Genomic DNA, 26,981 nt, shown 5'->3' on the forward strand with positions numbered 1-26,981 from the left:
CCATCCTCCACTGCCTTCCCAGGCCACAGCAGAGAGCTGGGCTGGAAGAGGAGCAACCAACAGAATCCAGCACCCCAACCGGGACTAGAACCCGGAGTGCCAGTGCTGCAGGTGGAGGATTAGCCTATTGAGCCGCGGCGCTGGCCTATTCTTCAGTTTTCAATGGATGTAAATATCCTCAACACTTGGGGCCAGCACTGTGGCACAGCAAGTTAAAGCCCTGGCTTTCAGCACCAGCATCCTATATGGGCACCCCTTCAAGTCCCAGCTGCTCCACATCTGATCCAGCTCCCTGTGAATGTGCCTGGGAAAGTGGCGGAAGATAGCCCAAGTCCTTGGGCCCCTAAACTCACGTGGAGGATCGAGAAGAAGCTCCTGGCTCCAGATGGCCTCAGCTTCAGCCATTTTGGCCATTTGGAGAGTAAAGCAGCGGAGGCAAGACTCTCTCTCTCTCTCTCTCTCTCTCTCTTTCTCTCTACTTCTCTCTGTAACTCTTTCAAATAAAAAAATCTAGCACTGGAAAGCTAGTTTTTACTTTTAAGCTGTTTCTTTTTTTTTTTTTTTTTTTTTTTTTTAAGATTTGGGAGGTAGAGTTACAGCGAAAGGGAGAGACAGAGAGAAAGGTCTTCCATCCACTGGTTCACTCCCCAAATGGCCACAATGACCGGAGCTAAGCTGATCCAAAGCCAGGAGCCAGGAGCATCTTCCAGGTCTCCCACATGGACGTAGGTACCCAAGCACTCGGGCCATCTTCCACCACTTTCCCAGACCATAGCAGAGAGCTGGGTTGGAAGAGGAGCAGCTAGAACTTGAACCGGTGCCCATATGGGATGCCGGCACCACAAGTGGAAGATTAACCTATGAACCCACAGAGCCAGCCCCTAAGCTGTTTCTTATGACATTCAAAAATTATTCAATAGACCTAGTTTAGATTTACAAAACACATTGTAATCACACACCACACTGTAAGGCGAATTCTCTGACATTCCAGGCAAAGTCTGAAACTCTGGCCTGTGAGTTCCCCCTCTTGACTTCCTTCCCCTCCAACAGAGCAGAATAATCGACAGTGAACCACAGTGTATAAAATGTGTGCCCATACACGTTACAATGGTTTATTTAGAGAGAAAAGTAATTTTAATATTCCAGATTATTTTACGGTAGTGAAAACCTACTGACCCATGCACCTCATCAGGCATCAGACAACAATATGAAAGGCCAGTGGGCTTCTGCATTTTATTAACTTTTAAGATTGAAAAACTACGGCTGGGTCGAATTAGAATACTCAGTGATTGCACAGGTCTCTCCTCACTGTTGCAATCTCAAAAATACATCAGCTGGTGCATTTTCACTTCTCTTGATTTCAGGGGAGGAAAAAAAAAAAAAAAAGCTACAGCTGGAAATGCCAGAAAACATCTACAGAGATTACATGGGGATTTTAGCTGATTTCACTTTTCGGGGGAAAAAAATTTGGAACAGGATTTTTCCCTGGATTCGAAAACAGAGATGAAACCTCTGACAGCCCACATCTTGCCTATCAAGTACACTTAGTACTATCCTTGTAACTTCACAAAGTCAGGACATAAAAGTTGGCCTCCTGTGACTTCACCCTGCAAAGTCTAGCACATGATGACTGTGTTCCGAACATCTCTGTCATACATGTGTACAGACTGTAAACATCTATGTTATAAATGTAAAACAACAACTCTAATCATTTTTATGATAATAATCCACCCAGAGAAACTGCAGACCATAAAACAGTATGTGCTCCCCCTGCTGTTTCTACTGCTGCACTTCACTAACATTTCCGGTTGCCAGGGCTCCGTGCCCTGATTTTAGGTCTGATTCATAAACAAAGGGTGAGCAGCACAAAATTAAAATATCATTATGTCAATAAATCAGTGGGTCAAGGGGAAGAGGAGACCTGGCTTGCCGGTGCCCTGCAGGTAATAAGTGAAGGTGAGCATCGCCTAGAATTCCAAAGGCTACGCTAATGAGTTTCCAGGGAGCATCAAGGCTGTCACGCGCTGCATTTAGATGAAGTTTTCCAAGTCTGACTTATGAGAGGGTTGGAGGAGGGAAGACTTTGTCAGATATGAAAATCGCGCAATGCCCTTTGGCAAACTGGACACGGTGTCACTATCTCCAACTCTGCAAGTGTGACACGGAACCAGCCCGGGCCCGACAGGGCGCACTAAGGAGATTATCTTGGAGAAACGGTAATGACATTGAACAGGAGGCCAGCTTCTCGGCTCGTCCAAGTGGGCTCCCAAGCCTCCTCCGAGCCGGCGGCTTGGAGTTCTGCAGGCTAATGAGGGGAGCCATCTGCAGAGCTCCACTGGCAGATGCGCCCCTCGGCCTGTGCCAGCGACTCCTAATGGGAGGGCCGGCGAGGGCTCCAGCGATGTTTCACAGCCGCGCACCCGGGAGGCCGGAGTTCCTTATTAGAACGCCCGCCTTCCAGTGTGCCTGGTCTTCTCCAACGGGCACGGCAGCACGACGGCTGCCTGTATTCATTTCCAAGTTTGTCTGTCGGTTGTCATGTTCCTCTCCTCCCCCATGAGTAAAAAGCATAGCCCGTGTTTACAGATTTTGTAAAAGATTTTCAGCCCATGTTGAATGAAGGGGGGATTCATGCTGAGGGGATTGGTTACTTGCTGATATCTCAATTTCAAAGCCATCAGAGCCATCTCTAAAGAGGAAAAAGATCTCACACTCAGGTACCTTTTCCTTCCTTCCTTCACAGAGGTTCATTTGCAAGAGCAAGCTAATTTCTAATTGTAATAAGAAATAAAACTCAAATGATAAATCTTAAAATCTTTATGAGTAAATTTCAAATTATGAGGGAATGACATCTCAAAGCATTTACTTGGCAACATATGGGAAATTGTATAAGGATTATAGTAGGCATCAAAATATTTTAAGGCAACCATTAAACGGTTTTAAAGACAGACCTAATCAGAGACTCAGCATTTAAAATAAGTATATACACACCACAAAGCTGTTTTAACAGAGCATAAATTAGTTTATGTCGCTGTAATTCTCAAATTTTTATGACAATTCAACTCTATCATTCACTCCAACTCCAGTTAATCCACTGTCACTGACAGAACCTTAATAAAATTAATTTTCTTCTTCTAAAAATTTAATAATACTGCTTCTCAGGTAATGATTTGAAACTCTTATTCAATAACACAAGCTTAGCCTCCATCAAGAAGAGAAATAAGAGACACACAGGAGACTGGTTAACAGAAGATTCTCGATTTTTAATCTTGGGCCTTATTATATATCAAAAGTTATAAGGGTCTTCAAACCAAACGGGAAAGTGTCACCTTAACTTGGTTGTTAGCAAGGTTAGGTGAATTGATAATAAGAAGCAAGCAGTTTTTAGCAAAAGTTTAAAATATGTTTAAAATACAGTTTATGTAAACCTCACACCCCAGTGCTGTGAGCAGCTATTTTACTGGTATTGCCTCACAGATTAAGATTTTTAAAAGGGGGGGAGGGTTGCAATTGGACAAAAGGAGGAAGGGAAAATCATCATATTCTTAGACTTGTATCTGCAAACTACATTGGATCTGATAAAGTAATTAAAATTTTAAAAAATAAAATGTAATATCAGTTAAAAAAAAAAAAGATTTTCATTGTCACTACCTAAATGAGACTGTGAGGGAAGACTGGCAATCTTTTCAACATAAACCCTCCTCTTAAATGAGATCTGCCTTCCAAAAACATTATCACAAGAAGTCTCAGTTCACGGTATCCGGATGCCCTATCACGCAGAGATAGATGAATAACCTTTAAAAGGAAAATTTCTTCTTTACAACCCTCCGCTTGTTTTCCTAATAAATTCCACACGGAGTATTAGTAATGAGAACTGATTTTAGTAATAAGTAATAGAGTTATAAACGGCTCCCACAATTTAATGAAGGAAATGTCTCCACTTCGGATTTTATTTATTAGCATCCGAAGCCTCTCCATCACCCTAGTAGATCAGTTACGGCTTAATTAAAGGAGAAAAATGGCCTGCCAAAGATTCTTTGTTCTTAAAATAAATACTGTATGTTTTCTGTTTTCCAGCAAATCATTGTAACCTATTTCTATTTGAGAATAGATTGGGTTCCAAGCTTAAATCTACGTCACATGTACTAAATAAAGTATCATTTGCCTGGAGTTTTCTATATTTTGCTTTCATGGTTTACCAGCTACAAACATTGCCTTCAGAGGCTTCTGCTTTATTTACCATTTGAGAGCTGTTCATCTTAGTGTACCAGGGACCACGCCGCAGAGCCTGTTCACAGCAGAAATATTTGCTATTTAAAAAGGAACACAAATTTACACTCACAACACGTCCCCAGTGCTGTGTTTGTGTCGAAGTTCCGTAGTTATTACACGTCCTAAATATATATTCAAATAGATCTACCAATGGGAAAGGAAAAAAAAACAAAAAACAAAAGGCTAAAAATTCACTGGCAAAAATTGAGCTGCTCCATCACCCTGGCAGGAATATTTCAAATAAATCATCCCTCTTCAAATCCTTTGCAGGAATGATTGCATTTGTCTGGCCTTTCCTCTCTCTGCCCCGGCGCACCGTTTTTCTCTACGTTCATCTATAATCCCGTCTGCTCCTGTCTGGCCACACTGCAATGATTCCCCCATTAGGCTGATGCGGGGGAGGCCAGCGCAAGGCGGACGCCTTCCCCGAGGTGAGAGCGACCACGCGGCTCCCGCCTGCTACCGCCAGCTGGCGCCAGAGCCTCAAAGATGCGGAGAGAGATTGCGTCACCGCTTGCTAATTAACAAAGCTGTTTGCAACCGATGGTCGTTAGCCGAGGAAACCATGAAACGCTTTTGACTACGAAGTAGTAAAGCAGCAGCAAAGAGGCTGCCATTCCGATGAAAATAGCTCCATTTTATGCCTCCTAGCTTCTGTCGTAGGAAGAAAAAAAAAAAAGGAAGAAAGCAATTTTTAAGAATGCATTTTTTAAAAATCTTCCCCGAAGGGAAGCTTTGTTTCCTCCAAGAACTACTGACTATATGTATAAACTGCAAAACTTTCCGGTTATATAATGCTCCGTCCACCTTAACAAAGTGCCTTTTTTATGATGCCTTTGGACAGACATGTCGGACACACCAGGGTCACAGGGAAGCGGCTTTCCGGAATCAGCTCGACTCCCTCTTCCGGCCCCTTCCTCCTAGCTCGCTGCGGCTTTCCTCCTCTCGGCCCACACGTTCCCAGGGCCCAGCGTTTGGTTTTCTCATCCCGCCCTTCCCTCTTCTTGCACAAAGCGGAGAGCGGCCGTTCCAGACCCTCGCATGGCTGCCGGGTCTGCGGGGAGGGGCTGCTTGCGCCTAACATGGCTCACTTCAGGGACGGAAAGAGCAGACGCAGTGCGTTTGGCTCCACACGTAAATTGCAGTCTTGCAGCTAAAACACGCTGAGATTGGGGCTGGATAAAACAAAATCTCACGTGGGCGCGTTCAGAATATATGGTGCTACGGAAAATATTTTCATCTGTGAAGATTTCATCAGTGGGTCGTCCGTTTTTCTTATTAGAAAAATGATTCAGACAAAACTGCAGTAAAATACTCTAGTTTTTCAAAGGAGTACTTTCTAGTATTTGCTTGTGTGCCTTTTAAATGGCCGCTGTCCTCATTCAAATCCTAAGCCCTGTGACCCAACCCGTTCCCCTCCTTTGCTTTCCTCTGGCTTTCATAGGCAGAGAAGTGTGGAGTGCTCCTTCTCTCCTTACCCTAATTCCTCAAAGAAACACTGCTAAGCTTTACTTTGGGTGGACTGGCTGTGCCTTAACCTATAAATAAGATGAAAACAACCCATTTCCTATACTGTTATTACTGGGTTCTGTGGGGAATTCCAGGACGCCCCCCTCCATACACTCAAAAATCCAAGGTGCTCAAAAATCCAAAATGTGCCATTTGTATAAATCCTACTGACAACCCTCATCTACTTTATATCATCTCTAGATTACTTATAATAGGAATACAAAGAAAATGCGAGGTAAATAGCTGTTATTATAGTATTGTTTAGGAAAAAAATGTCAAGAGGGAAAGTCTATGCATATGCAATACAGACACAACTGATTTTTCTTCTCAAATATGTTTGACCTGAGCTTGGTTAGAATCTGCAAATGCAAGGGCTTGCATAGTGGTGCAGCATGTAAACCTGCTGCCTGTGACATTGCCAACCCAAGTGGGTGCTGGTTCAAGTCCCAGCAGATCCAGCTCCCTGCTAATGGCCTGGGGAAGTAGTGGAAGATGGCCCAAGCGTCTGGGCCCATGCACCCACATAGGAGACCTGGATGAAGCTCCTGGCTTCAGCATTGGCTGATGCAGAACCCAGCCAAACTTAGACCAGTACTTCCTCAAAACCCTTCCTGAGCTGTCTTCCCTACGATATCAGTGAATCGTTGCCCCCCCCCCTCCTTTTTTTGAAAGATTTATTTATTTGAAAGGCAGAGTTGCAGAGAGAGAGGGAGAAATGGAGAGATCTGCCATTCACTGGTTCACTCTCCAAAATGGCTGCATCAGCCGGGGCTGGGCTGGGCTGAATCCAGGAGCCGGGAGCTTCATCTGGGTCTCCCACAAGGGTGCAGAAGTCCGAGCACTTGGGCCATCTTCCGCTCCTTTCCCAGGCGCATTAGCAGGGAGCTGGATAGGAAGTAGCACAGCTGGGACTTGAACCGGTGCCCTTAAGATGCCAGCACTGCAGGCAGCAGTTTAATCTGCCACATCACAGCACAGGCTCCGAATCATTGTCCTTTCATCTCTGAGTAAGTTTCAGAAATGAACCTGAGCAGAGACTGGTCCGTAACACCAACTAATATATGTTTTGATGGCTCTTGGATTTCCAGTAGAAATCTGCTTTATAAGCCCACTTCTAATGACACCAGATGAGTTGGATGTAGGAGAGAACATTGGGAAAGTGCAGATGAAGTCCGAGGAAGTGTCAAAAACTGCACAGCACACACAGTATCAAAGCTCAAGGTGTCTGCAGGGTAATGGAAGATCGGATTTCATCCTCTGCCATCGGTTGGAGTTTTATGCCCTCTTCAGGACTACATTAACCACAGTTTGCAATGCCCTGGTCTCCCTGCTAACTACAGTTATCTTTTGTTACTTACTGGCCTTGACCTATAGACGGACTGCATTAGGTGCTACTGAAACCAGCAGGTTCCTCTGCAAAGCCTGGTGCAGGCCTGCGTCGTATGTAGTTTAATTCATATTCCACTCAACGTGCCCGTTTTATTTCCAGTGGAAATTGCTCATTTAATTGCACTGTAAGTTTTATGGGGTATGCCCCGGGCTGCGTTCTTTATGCTAGGCATTTCAGTATTTATGGGCAGAGCTATCCCCAAAACTTCAAACATAAAGTAAAACCAGCAAAATATGCTCTCCTCTGGTTCCATAAATACTTTTCACCAACCAGTTTCATTATTTTTTCCAATGAAATTAAATGAGTGTGTAAAACCTGTAACACAGACATTGCCAGGTTTCTCCCGAGCTGCTTTTGTCCTTCATATTCAAATCTGAAACGGCTCCTCTTTCCTGCTTCAGAATTAGGCTGCAGGGAAACAAAGATCAAGCATGATGCATTCTGTAGCGTGGTTGTTCAGTCGAAATAAAGACTTTCTCTGTTGATAGTCTCCTAATTTTTATCCATGAGACTGACCTTTAAAGGTTTTGGTGCGTTTGGGGTTTGTTTTGTTTGTTTGGTTGGTTGGTTGGTTGGGTTTTTTTTTGTTTTGTTTTGCTTTATGCTTTTAAAGAAACTGTGATTCTGGATTGTACCTACACCTCGTAAATAAACACTCAGAATTGCAGATCTAATGCATGTGTTGCAGAGTATGGCTAGGTTAAAGAAATAAAGATGTCAGCTTTCCACTGCAGATGGCTCCTATGTTTGGGGACAGGAGCAGACAGCCAGGTGATTCTACTTGTAGCAGATCAGAATGCATTACTGTACTACCCAAATGCTCACAGAGCTCAACTGTGTATGACTGGTTTTACCTGCTACTGTTAAACTACTAAATAAAATAGAGGAATGCATGTTTCCAGAGAACTCTGGAGCTTTAGATAAATGCTTCTTGATAAAGGCCCCGGGTGGCCTTTTAGGCAGCTTTGGTGGCAGGGTCTGAACAGAAGCCTCACCATAGGGTTGCCAGAAAAGGTTAAGAGGGAGAAAAGAAAGACAATAGGTACGGAACACCCCATCTGTATCTGTGTTTGGAAGGCGTAGGAGGGGCAAATGAAGGTGTGTACCAGATTGAGGGAGGTAAGGCCACGGAGCCACTGGGGCTATGATGGATCTCGGGAACTAAGGCTTGAATTCAGGAGCAAAGCAGAAAAGAGCAAGCCTGAGTTGTGACTTCACATGGGGAACATCCCCTGGACTGAGAAGGAACTAGAGCTGATAACATAAACAATAGGACCAGGAACTCTTAGAGTGGCCTCCTCTGTGCTCCATCTCAGTGACTCAAGGGTGGCTTGAAATAGGAGAGAAAAATAAAAACTTTCTAAAAAAGAAAGAGAGGCTGGCGCCGCGGCTCACTAGGCTAATCCTCCACCTTGCGGCGCCGGCACACCAGGTTCTAGTCCCGGTCGGGACACCGGATTCTGTCCCGGTTGCCCCTCTTCCAGGCCAGCTCTCTGCTGTGGCCTGGGAGTGCAGTGGAGGATGGCCCAAGTACCTGAGCCCTGCATCTGCATGGGAGACCAGGATAAGCACCTGGCTCCTGGCTTCAGATCAGCGCAGTGCGCTGGCCGTAGCGGCCATTTGGGGGGTGAACCAACAGAAGGAAGACCTTTCTCTCTGACTCTCTTTCTCACTAACTCTGCCTGTCAAAAAAATAAATAAATAAAAAGAGAGAAGGAAGGAAGAAGGGAGGGAGTGAGGAAGGGAGGAAAAGGGAGAGAAAATTATTAAGAGGACTGGGTTTATTTTATTTTATTTTATTTTGACAGGCAGAGTGGACAGTGAGAGAGAGAGACAGAGAGAAAGGTCTTCCTTTTGCCGTTGGTTCACCCTCCAATGGCCGCCGCGGCTGGCGTGCTGCGGCCGGCGCACCGCGCTGATCCGATGGCAGGAGCCAGGTGCTTCTCCTGGTCTCCCATGGGGTGCAGGAACCAAGCACTTGGGCTATCCTCCACTGCACTCCCTGGCCACAGCAGAGAGCTGGCCTGGAAGAGGGGCAACCGGGACAGGATCGGTGCCCCGATCAGGACTAGAACCCGGTGTGCCGGCGCCTCAAGGCGGAGGATTAGCCTGTTGAGCCACGGCGCCGGCCCTGGGTTTATTTTTTTTTTTACAGTTACAAACTTCATACACTTCATACTTACAACTTTAGGAACATGATGATTCTTCCTGCCCTCCCTCCCACCCACACTCCTACCTCTTTTCCTCCTCCCTCTCTTATTCCCATTCTTATTTTTTACTAAGATCTATTTTCAATTAACTTTATACACATATGATTAACTCTATGTTAAGAGTTCAACAAAAAGTATGATAAAAAAAAAAAAACTGCTCCTCAACAGTCAAGACATGGGCTGTTCAAAGTCATTGCTACTCAAAGTGTCAATTTCACTTCCACAGATTGCCTTTTTGGTGCTCCATTAGTTACCACAGGTCAGCGAGAACATATGGTATGTGTCCCTTTGGGACTGGATTATTTCACTAAGTATGATGTTTTCCAGCTTCATCCATTTGGTTGCAAACGGCCAGATTTTGTTGTTGTTGTTTTTAACACTGTGTATTATTCCACGGTGTACATATCTCATAATTTCCTTATCCAATCTTCAGCAGTTGAGGGCATTTGGGTTGATTCCATGTCTTAGCTATTGTGAATTGAGCTGCAATAAACATGGGGTACAGATAACTCTTTCATATGCTGATTTCATTTCCGTTGAATAAATTCCGAGGAGTGGAATGGCTGGATCATATGGTAGGTCTGTATTCAGGTTTCTGAGGTATCTCCAAACTGACATCCAGGTTGGCTTTATCAGTTTACATTCCCACCAATAATGGATTTGGGTACGTTTTTTCCTTACACCTTCGCCAGTATTTGTTGTTTGTTGATTTCTGTATGAGAGCCATTCTAACTGGGGTGAGGTGAAACCTCATTGTGGGTTTGATTTGCATTTCCCTGATGGCTAGTGATTCTCTGCATTTTTTCATGTGTCTGTTGGCCATTTGGATTTCCTCTTTTGAAAAATGTCTGTTTAAGAAGGACTGGGAATCTTAAGAAAGATGTGGCTTCTGGGGCCGGCACTGTGGTGTAGTAGGTTAAGCATCTGCCTGCAATGTCAACATCCCATATGGGCACCAGTTCGAGTCCCGGCTGCTCCACTTCCATCCAGCTCTCTGCTATGGCCTGGGAAAGCAGCAGAAGATGGCCCAAGTGCTTAGGTCCCTGCAACCTTGTGGAAAACCCAGAAGAAGCTCCTGGCTCCTGGATTCAGATCAGCCCAGCTCCAGCCATTGCTGCCATTTGTGAGTGAACCAGTGGTCTGCCAATCCTGTTCAGTGCAAGGTGGACACCCTGTGACAGCCTTCCTTATAGAACTCGGTTTCCACCTCCTGACCACAGCACTGCTGTGACCATTCTTATTTTAGTGGGCATTCAGTGAAGGTACAAGTGGCTGAAAACCCCCAAATAGTGGTGGTTTAAGCCAGATAGAAAGTGTAGTAGCCATTAAGACATCCATATACTCTAATCTTTGGGACACATGGACTACATTCTTTTTTTTTAAGATTTATTTTTTTGTTTTATTTGTTTGTTATTTGTTTATTTATTTATTTATTACACAGAGAGAGAAGGAGAGGCAGAGAGAGAGAGGTCTTCCATCTGCTGGTTCACTTGGCCGCAACAGCCAGAGCTGCGCCGATCCGAATCTAGGGGCCAGGAGCCTCTTCTGGGTCTCCCCCGAGGATGCAGGGGCCCAAGGACTTGAGCCATCTTCTACTGCTTTCCCAGGCCATAGCAGAGAGCTGGATTGGAAGTGGAGCAGCCGGGACTCGAACAGGCGCCCATATGGGATGCCAGCACTGCAGGCAGTGGCTTTAGTAACCACTACACCACAGTGCCTGCACCACGGACTACTTTCATACCCCTTTGAAGTTTGGTGGTGGGCCATGATTTGCCTTGGTCAGCAAAGTGACCCATGTCCGTTTCAAGTGAAAGCTCCAACAGTCTTCAGTTCCTTGCATTACCTTTGCCTGTCTCAGTGATAGCAGAAGCATTGCTTGAGAGACAGCACTGTCACCCCGGCTCTCAGAGCACTCATGATGAACAGAAACGCTACTGACAGGTAATAGACAGGTGGTATAATCAAAAAACAAACTTTTAGGGACAGGCATTTGGCCTAGCAGTTAAGACTCTCATTATGGGGCCAGTGCTGCGGTGCAGTAGGTTAAATCCTGGGCCTGCAGTGCCGGCATCCCATATGGGCACCGGTTGGAGTCTCAGCTGCTCCATTTCCAATCCAGCTCTCTGCTATAGCCTAAGAAAGCAGCAGAAGATGGTCCAAGTGCTTGGAGCCCTGCACCCACGTGGGAGACCTGAAAGAAGCTCCTGGTTGTTGTGGTCATTTGGGGAGTGAACCAGCAGATGGAAGACCTCTCTCTCTGTCTCTACCTCTCTCTAACTCTCTAACTCTCTTTCAAATAAATAAGATAAATCTTAAAAAAAAAAAAAAAAGACCCTTATGACACCCATGTCCCATATCAAAGCACCTGGGTTTGAGTCCCAGCTCTACTTCTGAGTCCAACTTCCTGTTAATGCAGACCCCAGGAGGCATTGGTGGTGGCCCAAGTGATTGGGTTCCTGCTATTCATTTGGGGGACCCAAATTACGGTCTTACCTCCCAGCTTCAGCTTCAATTGGCTGGCAGTTAGAGAGTGAAACAGCAGATGGAAGCTCTCTGTCCGTCCATCCCTCTCTCTGCTTCTAAAATAAATAAATAGATAAGTTTTTGGAAAACCTTGTTCTGTGAAGCCACAGATTAAATTTCCCACATAAAAGTCTGGGTGGGAGGCCAGTGCTGATGGAGGGATGGATGGCTTTAAGGATCAGGCCCCTCTGTCCTGCTGTCCAGTTGGGCATTCCCCAGTGTGCCTGGATCCATAATGACGGTGCTCACTGATCCGAGCAGCAGGAAGGGATGAAGAGACATAGGGTGTGCCACCTTGTAAGGAATGCTCCCACAGGCTATCTTCCTGCTGCTGGGATACCATCTGCCAGCACCTGGCCACAGGACTACACCTAGAGCTAAAGGGAAGGGGAACAAATGAAGAAAGCCAAGTAGAAGACTGTGAAATGGCGAGAGGGGCCTGCCACTCTGCTCTCAACTCCACAGAACTGCTTCCATAACCACGGAGGTCATAGGGCTGCACTGCCCCCACCCCATTTTTACAACAATCAGATGGAGTTAAAACATCAAGCAATGTGGAGGAGAAAATTTTAAGGTCACCTGAATTTATTTTGTTGTTGGAAAAGGGCTCTTTTTCTTTCCCAACATCCTGTTGGTGAGAGACTATCAGACAACAGTTCCCATCACAGCCCTCAACAAGAATTCAAAGGGCACTGTTTGTATTCATTTCATGTCCTCACTCATCTGGCTACTTTTAAAGAAACACTGCAAAAAACGGAATTTGTATTCTGGGCTATGATATTTCATGAACAATCCCAGGAGTACAGGATACCGAGACAGCTTGGCATAATCTAGACATCCCCCTCAAGTGAGTGTGGCTCTCCATTCATTGTTTCTTGCAGAGACTGGAATTCCAGAAAAATAGATGGATGGGCTCCATTCTAACGGTAAGGAGTTGTTTTCCCATCTGTCTGAACAGCAGCCAGCATCAGGAATCAGCACTGCCACCTTTGAAGGGTCAACCACTATTGATCTGGTTCCCAAGAGCCCGCAGAAAGAACCTGCTCCTTTAACAAAGCAACGTGAAGACTTTTGTTTGGTTGTTTTCATTTCCCTTCTAATTTTGGTTTGAGGTCACCCTTTCTTTTTCTTTTTCTTATTTGTTTTTGACTTTAAAAATGTTATTTTATTTGAAAGATAGAGTGACAGAGAGAGAGAAAGAGAGATCTTTTATCTGCTGATTCACTCCACAAAAGGCCACAATAGCCACGTCTGGGCAGGCCAGAGCCTGGAGCCTGAAACTCCATCTGGGTCTCCCACATGGGGTCACCATTTCTTAAATAGAATTTCTTTTTTTATTGTCAAAAGTGTTTCTTAAGCATGTTTGGTGTGTATTCTACCTAGGCCCAGAAAGGAATAGAGCTTGACCCGTGAAGTATTTTGAGGTCCAAGATGTGGAGGGAAGAAAGAACACTGAGAGTATGGCATTTTTTTCTTATATACCAAAGCTAACCATCAAAAGGAAAATCAAGGAGAGCCTTGAACAAGAAAAGGCATGGTGGGGCTGTGTTCACTCTCCTTTGTTTGCCCAGTACTTTTCCTGCTTCCTGACTATCTACAGAGTGGGAAACCTACTGCCCACTGCTGGGGCTTTACCTTGCCTAGACATGTTTGTCAGACTGGCGGGGCAGGCCCTGCACATGCCCGAAGGGGCCCTGGCAATTGTCTCAAACTGGGTCTGCTGCTTAAGTTCAAACATACCCAGACAAGTCTGGGAAATTAGTAGGGGGTGGGGGAACAGGATATGTGTGAGAGGTAGAAAAGTCTCCCAACAAAAGAGGGAAAGCCTAAGGTGTACGACTTGAGAACTGATTTTTTTTCTCATCTGAAAATAACTCTTGTGGCTGTTTTCGGTTCTAAGAAATTGGGACACGGAGTCAGGATCTGCGTACCTAAATGGCATCATCCCTGCTGGAGGTTTAAACGGAATTTGCTGTAGGATCAAAAACAAAGTCTGAAGAATGCTTTTTTTTTTTTTTTTTTTTTTTTGGACAGGCATATTTAGACAGTGAGAGAGAGAGAGAGAGAAAGGTCTTCCTTCTCCGCTGGTTCACCCCCCAAATGGCCCCTATGGCCAGCGCACTGTGCCAATCTGAAGCCAGGAGCCAGCAGCTTCTTCCAAACACTCGGGCCATCTTCTACTGCTTTCCCAGGCCATTAGCAAAGAGTGGACTGGAAGTGGAACAGCCGGGCCTGGAAACAGCACCCATATGGGATGTTGGCACTGCGAGTGGAGGCTTAACCTACCACGCCACAGCGTCAGCCCCCAACTAGATCTTTTTTTTTTTTTTTTTTGGACAGGCAGAGTGGACAGTGAGAGAGAGACAGAGAGAAAGGTCTTCCTTTGCCGTTGGTTCACCCTCCAATGGCTGCCGCAGTAGGCGCGCTGCGGCCGGAGCACTGCGCTGATCCGATGGCAGGAGCCAGGTGCTTAACCTGGTCTCCCATGGGGTGCAGGGCCCAAGGACTTGGGCCATCCTCCACTGCACTCCCTGGCCACAGCAGAGAGCTGGCCTGGAAGAGGGGCAACTGGGACAGAATCCGGTGCCCCGACCGGGACTAGAACCCGGTGTGCCGGCGCTGCAAGGCGGACGATTAGCCTAGTGAGCCGCGGTGCCGGCCCCAACTAGATCTTGAACCTAAATCTGTTGCAACTCTATTGTTGGACATGAGTGATTAGATTTAGAGGCAATCATGAGGTTGGGGTTGTCATGATGGAATTAGTGCCCTTATAAGAGACATCAGAGAACTTGCTTCCTCTCCCTGCCTTCCATGCAAGGTAGCTATCTGCAAGACAAGAGGGCTCTCATCAGATAACCAAATCAGCTGGCTCCTTGAGCTGGGACATCTCAGCCTCCAGAACTGTGAGAAATAAATGTGCGCAAAATACCATAGTATTTTCTGATGGCAGCCCTAGCTAAGCCAGAACCACATACCTAGAATCCTAGGGTTTTGATGCAGTCGCTAAGCTGTGGCTTGGAACACCTGCAGCCCACGTCAGCCTGACTGGGTTCAAGTCCTGGCTCTGCTTTTGATTCCATCTTCCTACTAATAATGTACACCCTGAGAAGCAGCAGCTGAGGGCTCATGTGGAAGACCTGGATTGAGTTCTGGGCTCCTGGCTGTTTGCAGCATTTGGGCAGTGAACCAGCAGATGGGAGAATCTCTATTTCTGTGTATATGTGTGTGTCTGTCAGTCCATGCGTCTTTCAAATAAAATAAATATTTTTAAGTAAATAAAATCCCAATGAAGAAATCTCGGATTAGTAGGCCAAAGCACACAGTTCATATTTAAACTCCCACTGGTTTCTCTTCCCTCCCTTTAAGCTCAAACCCAGCTAGCCTCATGGGATCAGACCAAGGTAAAAATAGCCAAACTCTGACCCAGCATCTGACCTAGCAAAGACTGAGAAAGAGCAGAGACATAAGGAAGAGTGATCTAGTGCTTAAATCCCTACCACTCTGATAGCACACTTGACCACAGGGCCACCATGACAAGCAAGCAAAGAAAAATGGGAAACCCACAATACTGTGGAAGAAATTAATACCATAAGGGGCTGGCAGTGTGGCACAGCAGGTTAAAGCCCTGGCCTGAAGCGCCAGCATCCCATATGGGCACCGGTTCAAGACCCAGCTGCTCCTCTTCTGATCCAGCTCTCTGCTATGGCCTGGGAAAGCAGTGGAAGATGGCCCAAGTCCTTGGGCCCCTGCACCTATGTGGGAGACCTGGAAGAAGCTCCTGGCTCCTGGCTTCGGATCAGTGCAGCTCCAACCATTGCGGCTATCTGGAGAGTGAACCAGCAGATGGAGGACCTCTTTCTCTGTCTAAGCCTCTCTCTGTAACTCTGTCTTTCAAATAAATAAAATAAATCTTTTTTTAAAAAAATCAATACCATAAACCAAAAGGAACAAAAACGTTAACAAGAACTTAAATATTAACACTGCTTTCTGGTCCACAAAATAGAGGGTGGCATTTTTCTAGAAAATGTCCATTTCTGTAATTATTGAACTGACTAATCAAATAAGGCTAAATTTTTTTTAACCATGCAACATGTTTTATCAAGGATTTTTTTTAAAGTACTTGTACTTCCTCAATCTCTCCAGACACAGGCAAAAATAACATACAGGAACTGCAAACTTGATCACTGCCTAAAGAAGGAAAAAGTATCCCCAAGACATGTTTAACCAGGAGACCAATTAATCTGCCGGCCTCCAAGAAGATCATGGAGATGGACAGGATAGAAACCACCACACGATAACCCCTCTTCAGGCCCAGATCAGCAGCACATTTCTTGCTAACCATCATTGAATGTCCAAGGAGACTCTCCATCATCCCCTGCTGCAGAAATCTGTTTCTTGGGTCTCACCAGAAAATGTGTTGGCACTTGAGGAGCAATGCAAATGAAGATACCAGTCATCCTCAAAAATGATTTCGGCTGGGATTTCCCTGTAGACATCTTGCCCAACCTCGTGTTGCCAGCAGGCTGGGTGGCCGGAGCCCTGGCAACCTCAGTAGCCATCTCTGCCTCCTGCAGGGAAGACTAAATTTACTGAACTCCAAGCTCGCAACCAAGTTTTTCTTTCTTTTGCTAAATTTTAAACACATTACAAAGTACTGTAAACTGCCATTCAGTATAGATTTCTTAGAAAGCTAATGGCATGTTATGTAACTGCTATAATTTTCCTAAATAAAAATATTAATGCAGTATCTTCAATGGTGATGTAAAATGGTTCATTGTTCTTCAAATTATAATAGTATATATACATAAAAGATGTATATTTTATGAAAAGGAAGACAATGTCCAACTGAGACACGGTTTCCAAACATCTTTGTAGCCATAAAACCTTTCTTCGAAAGTTATATTTTACACAGACATTTTGTATAAATACAACAAGTAACAGCAGACTTGTTCCAGTGTGCTGTTAAATGCCTAACAAGGAGCTCTCCAAGGGAAATCAGTTGGGAGATTTTCTGTTTTCCATGGTGTCAACCCTCCTGTCATGGCCATGGCCATCACTGGGTGCAGAGTGAGGAAGAAAAGCCCACAATCTGGTCTCACAAGCAGCATACCTCTGAAACTCCCCCCACCCAAAAGCCTCCAGGGGTGTTGCACCTCTACCTTAACACTCCAAGGGGGCACCGTTTGAAAACTCATAGTAAGGGGTAAGCATTTGGCACAGCAGTTAAAATGCCGCCTGGGATGCTGGCATCCCACATCAGAGTGTTGGGTTTGAGTCCTGGCTCTGCTTCCCATTCCAGCTTCCTGGGAGGCAGCAATGACGACTCAAGTACTTGGGTCCCTGCCACCCATGTGGGAGATCCAGATTGAGTTCTTGGCTCCTGGATTTAGCCCCAGCTGTTGCAAAGCATGCGCTCTCTCCCTCTGTGTGTGTGTGTGTGTGTCTATCAGTCTTTCAAATAAAAAGCAAAAATAAGTAAATAAAATTTAATAATCATTTTAAAAATACACAGAGATGGGATTTTGGTGCAGTGGTAGAACACTGCTTGGGATGCCTGCATCCATATGGCTATATGGAGTGCCTGGTGTGAGGCCTTGCTCTACCACTTCCAGTTCAGCTTCTGCTAACACACACCTTGGGAAGCAGGAGATCATGGCTAAGTACTGGGTCCCTGCCACCCACACGGACACCTCCATTAAATTCTAAGCTCATGGCTTTGGCCAGGCCCAGTGGGGACTGTTGCAGCCATGTGGGGAGTGAATCAGTGGATGGAAGACCTCTCTCAGTCTGTCTCTCATCTCTCTATCTCCCTCTGTCTTTCAAACAAAATGAAACTACATAAATAAAGATTTTTAAGAAAATAACCAAAATTATAAAAATTCAAAAAAACAGCTTTTTAACTCAAACAACCTTTTGGCCTTCATCTTGTGACATGCCTAAAATATAGCTTAAACACATTTCTTCAAATTCAGAATTATATGTTAGTCTTAAGAATTAATTCTTTAGGGGCCGGCACTGTGGCGCACTAGGTTAATTCTCCACCTGTGGCGCCAGCATCCCATATGGGCACCGGGTTCTAGTCCCGGTTGCTCCTCTTCCAGTCCAGCTCTGCTGTGGCCCAGGGAAGGCAGTGCAGGATGGTCCAGGTCCTTGGGCCCCTGCACCCGCATGGGAGACCAAGAAGAGGCACCTGGCTACTGGCTTCCGATCGGCGTAGCTCCAGCAGTTGCAGCCATTTGGGGGGTGAACCATTGGATGGAAGACCTTTCTCTCTGACTCTCTCTCACTGTAACTCTACCTCTCAGATAAATAAAAAATAAAAAAGGAGGTAGATCTTGTTTTTTTTTTTTTTAAGAATTAACTCTTTAAGATTTACTCTCAGCATTACCAAAAAGCACAGACCTTATCTTATTTACTCCACTCCTTCCCTCTCTCCTCTCAAATTCTCTCATCTCCCTCCCTTTCCTTCACTGATTCTGAGCAAAAGTTACATTCAATTTGGTCCTCAGCCTGCCTGAATGAGGGGTTTGTACCGAAGCACAGAGCCTTACAAGCCTTTACCTCCCCCAGACTTTGAACGCAAGGATGTGGGCCTTTTGGTTGGGAGGGGTCGCGAGAGGAAGCCAGAAGCTCGTTACCCGCCAGCTCGCCTTTCTGCCTGAGCAAGCCAGGGAGTCTGCACCGGCTGCCCCGCCACGTGACAGGCCAGGCGCAGCGAGAGGACGCTGCCTGCTGGGACCGTGACAGTCACAGATGGCAATGATCCTCAGCGGGACCAAGGCGGGGCCGGATTGGGAAGCCCAGCTTTCCCGCTTCTTGCTCCCTTTTAAAAATGGGTTTCTTTTTTCATTAGCAAATCACCACCTCCGTTGTTTTTGTTTTTGTTTTTTTTTCCTTCTTTTCATAGCTCTCTGTAGCCCCTCCGGCTGCCTCGCTTTGTTTCCTGTTGCTTAGTATTGTGCATTACGCTGGGAATCCACAGCGACACGCAGACGAAGTTATGCAAACAAAAGAAGAAAGGGAGGCAACCGGCCCACCGGCTCTAGGACTGTGGCCTAGGTGGCGCTGTCCTCCTGGGATCGCGGCCGCCGAGCGCGGAGCCAGCCCACCCACGCCACACGCATTCGTGGCGCCCCTGCTGAGTGCCGGGCACCTTGCTCTGCCATCCCGGAGCCACGGACTGGCCGCGGTTGCCCGTCGTTTGTGTCTTGTGTTCTTTCTGTGAGGGCGGGAGGCTGCGTGCTCTATTCTCAGTCCGGGCGGTATTTAAATACATCGCCCAAGCAGACTCCTCTGATGGCGCCCTCTGCCTGGGCTGCTCCAGGAAGGGAAGCAGGGAAGTGAGGACTTGAGGGGAGGGGCTTGTGAAGGGCTAGACTTGCTAGAAAAAGTTGAGGCCCTGGGGAGAGGGTCGAGAATGTGTTCATTTAGAGGAGAGAGGCTCCGGCTAGGAGCAAAGGCAGGAGCGGACAGAAAGGGCTTTCAGAAACCGGCGCCCAGGATATGCTGGTGACGTGCGCTCGGGTGGTTGGGGAAGCCAATCTGGCGAATGGAAAAATCCATCTTCTCCAGGAGCCAAAGAGCTGCAAGATTTCAGTTCATAGGAAACCCGGGACTAGGATCGTGGGCTCCGTCAGTAGCTGGAAAAGCCCACGTGCACACCACCAGGCACTATTCTCAGTGCCACCAACACGCAGCCATCAACAGTAGCTCTGTGCAGTTGGTGTTATTTTTCTTCTCACTTTACAGATGAGAACTCTGAGAAACTGAGTAGTTAGGAGGCAGCGTTGAGGTGCAGCGGGTAAAGCTTTAGGTTCCTGTCCCAGCTGCTCCAATCCAGCTCCCTGCTAAGGGCCTGGGAAAAGCAGCGGAAGGTGGTCCACATGTCTGGGCCCCTGCCACCCACGTAGGAAACCCAGATGAAGCGCCTGGCTCCTGCCCTAGCCCTGGCGGCTGCAGCCATGCGGGGAGTGAACCAGCAGGTCAAAGATCTCTCTGTAATTCTGCCTTTCAAAATAAATAAATAAATCTTAAAGAGAAGAAAGAAACTGAATGGTGGGTAATGTATTTCTAGGCAGCCAAGAGGTAATGCAGAGTGAAACAGACATGTTGAGATTCGATGATTGTGTCCAGCCCTTGTCTCTTCTCTTGAGGAACAGTGGTTTTCTTCTGCATACCATTTGCTGAACTCTTTTACTTAGTGTTGTGTTAACTAGATGATCATGCAATAAACTGAAAATAGGTGTTTGTAAAAATTAAGAGTGGCAGTGGGAGAGGGAGGAAGAAAGGTTGGAGAGTTGGTGGGAGGGAGGGTAGGGTGGAAAGTATCACTATGTTCCTAAATCTGTATATATGAAATACATGAAATTTGTATAACTTAAATAATTTTTTAAAGATTTTATTTTATTTGAGAGAGTTAGTTACAGACAGTGAGAGAGACAGAGAAAAATGTCTTCCTTCGGTTGGTTTACTTCCCAAATGGCCGCAACGGCAGGAGCTGGGCAGTCGCCTCCTCCTGGTCTCCCACGTGGGTGCAGGGGCCCTAGGACTTGGGCCATCTTCCACCGCCTTCCCAGGCCACAGCCAAGAGCTAGATCAGAAGTGGAGCAGCAGGGACCAGAACTGGTGCCAATATGAGATGCCGGTGCCACAGGCGGAGGATTTACCTACTGTGCCACAGTAGGTTATTTTTTTATTATTTTTTTTTCAACTTTTCTTTTTTTTTTTTTTTTTTACAGAAGATCAGTTTAGTATATATTAGGTAAAGATTTCAACATTTTGCCCATATAGCAACATAAAGTGAAAAAACTACCATTGGATTACTAATTATAGCATTAAATAGCAATGTACAGCACATTAAAGACAGAGATCCTACATAATTTTTTTTCAAATTAATTAATTTTCTATGCCATTTCCATTTTAACACCAGGTTGTTTTTTTTTTTTATTTCCAATTCTCTTTATATACAGAAGATCACTTCAGTATATAATTAGTAAAGACCTCATCAGTTTGTGCCCACACAGAAACGCAAAGTATAAAAATACTGTTTCAGTACTAGTTATAGCATCACTTCGCTTTAGACGACACATTAGGGACAGATCCCACATGGGGTGTAAGTACACAGTGACTCCTGTTGCTGATTTAACAATTTGACACTCCTGTTCATGGCGTCAGTAATCTCCCTAGGCTCTAGTCATGAGTTGCCAGGGCTATGGAAGCCTTTAGAGTTCGCTGACTTTGATCTTATTCCGATAGGGTCATAGTCAAAGTGGAAGTTCTCTCCTCCCTTCGGAGAAGGGTACCTCCTTCTTTGATGGCCCCGTTCTTTCCACTGGGATCTCACTCACAGAGATCATTCATTTAGGTCTTTTTTTTTTTTTTCCATGATATCTTGGCTTTCCATGCCTGCTATACTCTCATGGGCTCTTCAGCCAGATCTGAATGCCTTGAGGGCTGATTCTGAGGCCAGAGTGTTGTTTAGGACATCTGCCATCCTATGAGTCTGCTGTGTATCCCACTTCCCATGTTGGATCTTTCTCTCCCTTTTTGATTCTATCAGTTAGTATTAGCAGATACTTGTCTTGTTTGTGTGATCTCTTTGACTCTTAGACCTATCAGAGCTATCAAAATAATAGATTATTTTTAAAGTGTTTTACTGTGGCATAGGGGGTAAAGCTGCTGCCTTCAGTGCTGGCATCCCATATGGGCACTGGTTCAAGTGCTGGCTGCTCCACTTCCTATCCAGCTCTCTGCTATGGCCTGGGAAAGCAGTAGAAGATGGCCTAAATGCTTGGGGCGCCTGCACACACGTGGGAGACCTGGAAAAAGCTTCAGGCTCCTGGCTTCGGATCAGCATAGCTCCTGCCATTGCGGCCAACTGGGGCATGAACCAGCGGATAGAAGACCTTTCTCTGTCTCTCTCTCTCTCCCTGTAACTCCACCTTTCAAATAAATAAATAAATGTTTTAAATTTAAAAAAAAAAAAAGTAATGAAGGCTGGATTCAAAGCCAGGTAGTGTAACCTCAGAGCCTTTCATTACTATGCCCACCCTCACTATGCAGTTATGTAATGCAGAGAGGAAGAACCACAGAACAAAGACTAGGGGGAACAAGTGAATGCTTTTTTCTTTTTTAAAGATTTATTTGAGGCCAGCGCCGCGGCTCAATAGGCTAATCCTCTGCCTAGCAGCGCCAGCACACCAGGTTCTAGTCCCGGTCGGGGCGCCGGATTCTGTCCCAGTTGCCCCTCTTCCAGGCCAGCTCTCTGCTGTGGCCCAGGAGTGCAGTGGAAGATGGCCCAAGTCCTTGGGCCCTGCACCCCATGGGAGACCAGGGGAAGCACCTGGCTCCTGCCTTCGGATCAGTGCGGTGTGTCGGCCGCAGCGCAGTGGCCATTGGAGGGTAAACCAACGGCAAAGGAAGACCTTTCTCTCTGTCTCTGTCTCTCTCTCTCTCACTGTCCACTCTGCCTGTGGGGGGAAAAAAAAAAGATTTATTTGAAAGAGTTACGCAGAGAGAGGAGAGGAAGAAAGAGAGAGAGGTCTTCCATCTGCTGGTTCATCCCCAATTAGCCAAAATGGCTGGAGCTGTGCTGATCTGAAGCCAGGAGCCAGGAGCTTCTTCTGGGTTTCCCACGTGGGTGCAGGGGCCCAAGGACTTGGGCCATCCTCTATTGCTTTCCCAGGCCATAGCAGAGAGCTGGATTGGAAGTGGAGCAGCCGGGTCTCGAACCGGCGCCCAGATGGGATGCCGGTGCTCCAGGCCACAGCGCTGCCGCGCTGCTTTCTAATGAGTAATACAAGATTGTCTTTTCACAGTTTTCCTTGGTCATCAGTAGAATGTGTCTCCAAGTTTTTTGGTGTCCTGGTAAAGAGCTATGTCCACAGGACAGATGTTCAGCATGTGCAAAAATAGACACATACATTCACACAGCCCAGACTTGCTGAGCACCTCCCCTTTCCCAGGCACTGGGCTCCATGATAAGAATTTTTACGGGGCCAACACCGTGGCTCAACAGGCTAATCCTCCGCTTTGCGGCGCCGGCACACAGGGTTCTAGTCCGGGTTGGGGCACCGGATTCTGTCCTGGTGCCCCTCTTCCAGTCCAGGTCTCTGCTATGGCCCGGGAGTGCAGTGGAGGATGGCCCAAGTGCTTGGGCCCTGCACCCCATGGGAGACCAAGAGAAGCACCTGGCTCCTGCCTTCGGATCAGCTAGATGCGCCGGCTGCAGCAGCCATTGGAGGGTGAACCAATGGCAAAGGAAGACCTTTCTCTCTGTCTCTGTCTCTCTCTCTCTCACTGTCCACTCTGCCTGTCAAAAAATTTTTTTAAAAAAATTAAAAATTTTAAAAAAAGAATTTTTACGGTCAATTGCAAGGACTTAATAGTGATGGAATGACAGAGAATGTAAAGTGGAGAAAAGACCCCAGGTTTGTTTTTGTTTTGTTTTGTTTTTTGATTTTTAATTACTGGAAAGTTTTATGTTTTTATTTAGCTTTCTGACTCTGTGCTGTGCCTTCAACACTTTCACAACAATCTTCTGCTCCTCGATAAGGAAAGCACACTTGATCCTGTCACGGACACATTTAGCACACATGGAACCACCATAGGCCCTGCTGACGTGTGTTTTGGTTTTAGACAATCTCATCAGGACTTTAGGTCTCACAGCACGAACCCCACGACTGCCTGGGCACACACCACATGCAGATTTTGGTGCCTTCCCAACCTTCTTAGTACAAAGGTAAACAATTCTGTTACCAGGAGTTTGGGACAGTCTGGTTTTGTTGGAGGCTGTATTGTAGGAGAGCCTCCGGCAGTACGTCAAACGCTGGACCATTGAGGCTGCCTCTAAGCACCGTCCCGGAAGAGAAGACCCCAGGTTTTTAAACAGTAATTACAACTTTTTTTTTATGAACAAATTGTTTTGTTTTGTTGTTTTTTTTTTTTTTTTTTTTTTTTGACAGGCAGAGTTAGACAGTGAGAGAGAGAGAGACAGAGAGAAAGGTCTTCCATTTTCCGTTGGTTCACCCCCCAAATGGCTGCTACGGCCAGCGCACTGCGCTGATCCTAAGCCAGGAGCCAGGTACTTCTCCTGTTCTGCCATGCAGGTGCAGGGCCCAAGCACTTGGGCCATCCTCCACTTCCTTCCCGGGCCACAGCACAGAGCTGGCCTGGAAGAGGGGCAACCGGGATAGAATCCGGCGCCCCAACCAGGACTAGAACCCGGGGTGCCAGCACTGTAGGTGGAGGATTAGCCAAGTGAGCCACGGCACCGGCCCATAAACAGTAATTACAACTTAATATTAGATTCTGTCCATTACTGATTCTCCATCACATACCACAACTGTACATGCAATGCCCAGATGATCTTTGATGGGGTGTCCCTTTGACACCCCAAACATAAAAACCTCTTGTGCTATACTGTTCTTTTCCTGAAACTTTTCCCATCTTATACTTTCACAGTGGGTCAGATTACTTTTTTTTTAAGTCTTTGCTTATCAGGACTCAGCTGCTCATGCACAGAGGGAACCCAGGGCAGAGAACTTGTTGTCGCACAAGCTAGGCTTGAACACAAGGCAGAAAATCCATCTGGTGGAACCAAAAAAGCCAGAGCAACACCAGACCTCGCGTTCGCTGGAGCCCTTTCATAAGCCAGAGGTGCCTGAGCCTCCAGAGGGAGAGTTGAGAATTAGAAGTCCAGCTCGCCATGCTGGCCCGACTCCAACCCTCTCCCATCAAACTCTGCCTTGATTTCCACACACCAGCTCTCTCCTATGGGACCCATGAAGCTTTCCCCCAGCCCCCAGTCAAATGGCAGATTTGAGACAGTCTCCTGCCTCCTTGCTCAAGAGTAATCCTCATAAAGCCTTACTCTCCTCAAAGGACAAACGTCACAGAGCGTGACTGGGAGCAGAGGGCAGGGACCCTATGAAAGTAGTAACTTTGCGGGCCGCTGCCTGCAGTGCCGGCATCCCATGTGAACGCCAGTTCAGGTCCCAGTTGCCCCACTTCCAATCCAGCTTCTGCTATGGCCTGGGAAGGCAGTGGAAGATGGCCAGAGTCCTTGGGCCCCTGCACCCATGTTGGGGGCCCAGAGGAGACTCTTGGCTCCTGGCTTTGGATCGGCACAGCTCTGGCTGATGCAGCCAGTTGGGGGAGTGAACCAAAGAATGGAGGATCTCTCTCTCTCTCTCTCTCTCTCTGCCTCTCCTCTCTCTGTATAACTCTGACTTTCAAATAAATGAAAGTATTAACTCTGAACCTATTTTAATATAAAGATGGGGCCAGTACTGTGGCATAGTTGGTTAAGCCACCACCTGTGATGTCGGTATCCTATGTGGGCACTGGTTCAAGACCCAGCTTTTCCATTTACTATCCAGGTCCCTGCTAATGCACCTGGGAAAGCAGTGAAGGATGGCCCAAGTGCTTAGGTCCCTGAACCCACATGAGAGACCCGGAAAAAGCTCCAGGCTCCCGGCTTCTGCCTGGAATGGCCCCTGCTGTTGTGGCCATTTGGGGAGTGAACCAGCAGATGGAAGACTGATCTCTCTCTTTCTCTGTAACTCTGCTTTTCAAATAAATATAAATAAATCTCTTTTTTAAAAAAATGAAGAAACTTGGGCATTGAAAGTTTCAATTAATTGTCTGTAGTCACAGAGCAAATAAGTAGCAGAGATTCAAATCTAGATCCCTCTGATATGAGAGTCCAGGCAAACTCTATGGCTCTACAATGAAATACAGAAAACAATGATAGTTGACAAAAGCTCCATGAAACTTCTATATTACAAGTCACAATTTTCTTACAGTTTGAATATGTGAAATTTTCACAGTAAAACCCTGTTTTGGGCAGGGAGTGGATTTGAGAGCAGGAGGATGTTAGGTGGAAAGCCTGCTGGTTCTAAGTGTAGGCTTTCAAAGAAATATGCTTAGTTTAATGACAAAAAAACAGTTTGCCTTTAAAGAATTCCTTTATCTAAATGAAAGAGACTATTTTATTTTCATTTTATTTGAAAGGCAGAGAAACAGAGATTTCCCACCTGCTGGCTCACTCCCTAAATGTCTGCAATAATTAGGGCTGGGCCAGACCAAAACTAGGAGCTTGGAATCCAATCTTGGTCTCCTGTGTGGGTGGCATGCCCTCAAGCTCTCAAGCCATCATCACCTGCCACTTGCCAGGACAAGTGTTAGCAGGAATGCTGGATCTGAACCAGAGGAGCTGGGACTCACACGCAGCCCTCTGATATAGAATGTAAACATCCCAAGCAGAGAGTTACCCACTGTGCCAAACCTCGGCCCTGTAGACTTCCTTCTTTGAATGTGTTTGAAAGTAAAGGCATTCTCAGGGTGGTCTGAAGGTATGGTAGAGACCCTTTGCTAATTCCTCGCCTTGCGTTAAAGGGTGGAGTAAAGTTCAATTTGTAAAGCCCTTAGCCTACTCTTCCATTGTGTTAGAGAGCCCAGGCTAGGGGGCCAGTGTTTGCTCTGGCAGTCAAGCTGCCTGCAGCCCTCATGGGAGTGCCTGAGCTCCAGTCCCAGCTCTCCTAACTCCAGCTTCCTGCTAAGGGACACCCAGGGAGGCAGCCGGGGATGGCTCAGATGTTTGGGTCCCTCCCACTCACATGGGAAGACCTGGACTGAGTTCCATCACAGGCATTTGAAGAGTAAACCACTGAATAAGAGTTCTCTTGGTCTCTCTGTTGAAAGGAGAAAGAAAAGAAGAAACTCACAGTGGTAAACCAGTCTCAATATTCTCTGCCCTTACATGTTGCTTAAAAAGCCTTACATTTCCAAAGAAATTAAACTCAAAATTGATCAGTCCTGTCTTGATACATATACCCTGTGATCCAGAATCAATGTGACAGAAAAAAAGGAATTAAAAAGCTGCATAACTTTACAAGAAGGCTCCAAGATTATCTTCTCTCTGGAATTCCCCCAGCATGTACCACTTTGTAACAAGGGTTTATTTCTCTGGTCACCAGGGCATTCCCTGAAGTTACTGAAGCCAGCAGGCTTTAAAGAGGAAAAGCTCGGTGTTACAACTTGATTCTGTTACAGCTGCCAGCAGTTAGATTCTAACA

Source organism: Lepus europaeus, chromosome 1, assembly GCF_033115175.1.
Source record: "Lepus europaeus isolate LE1 chromosome 1, mLepTim1.pri, whole genome shotgun sequence".
Lineage (NCBI taxonomy): Eukaryota > Metazoa > Chordata > Mammalia > Lagomorpha > Leporidae > Lepus > Lepus europaeus.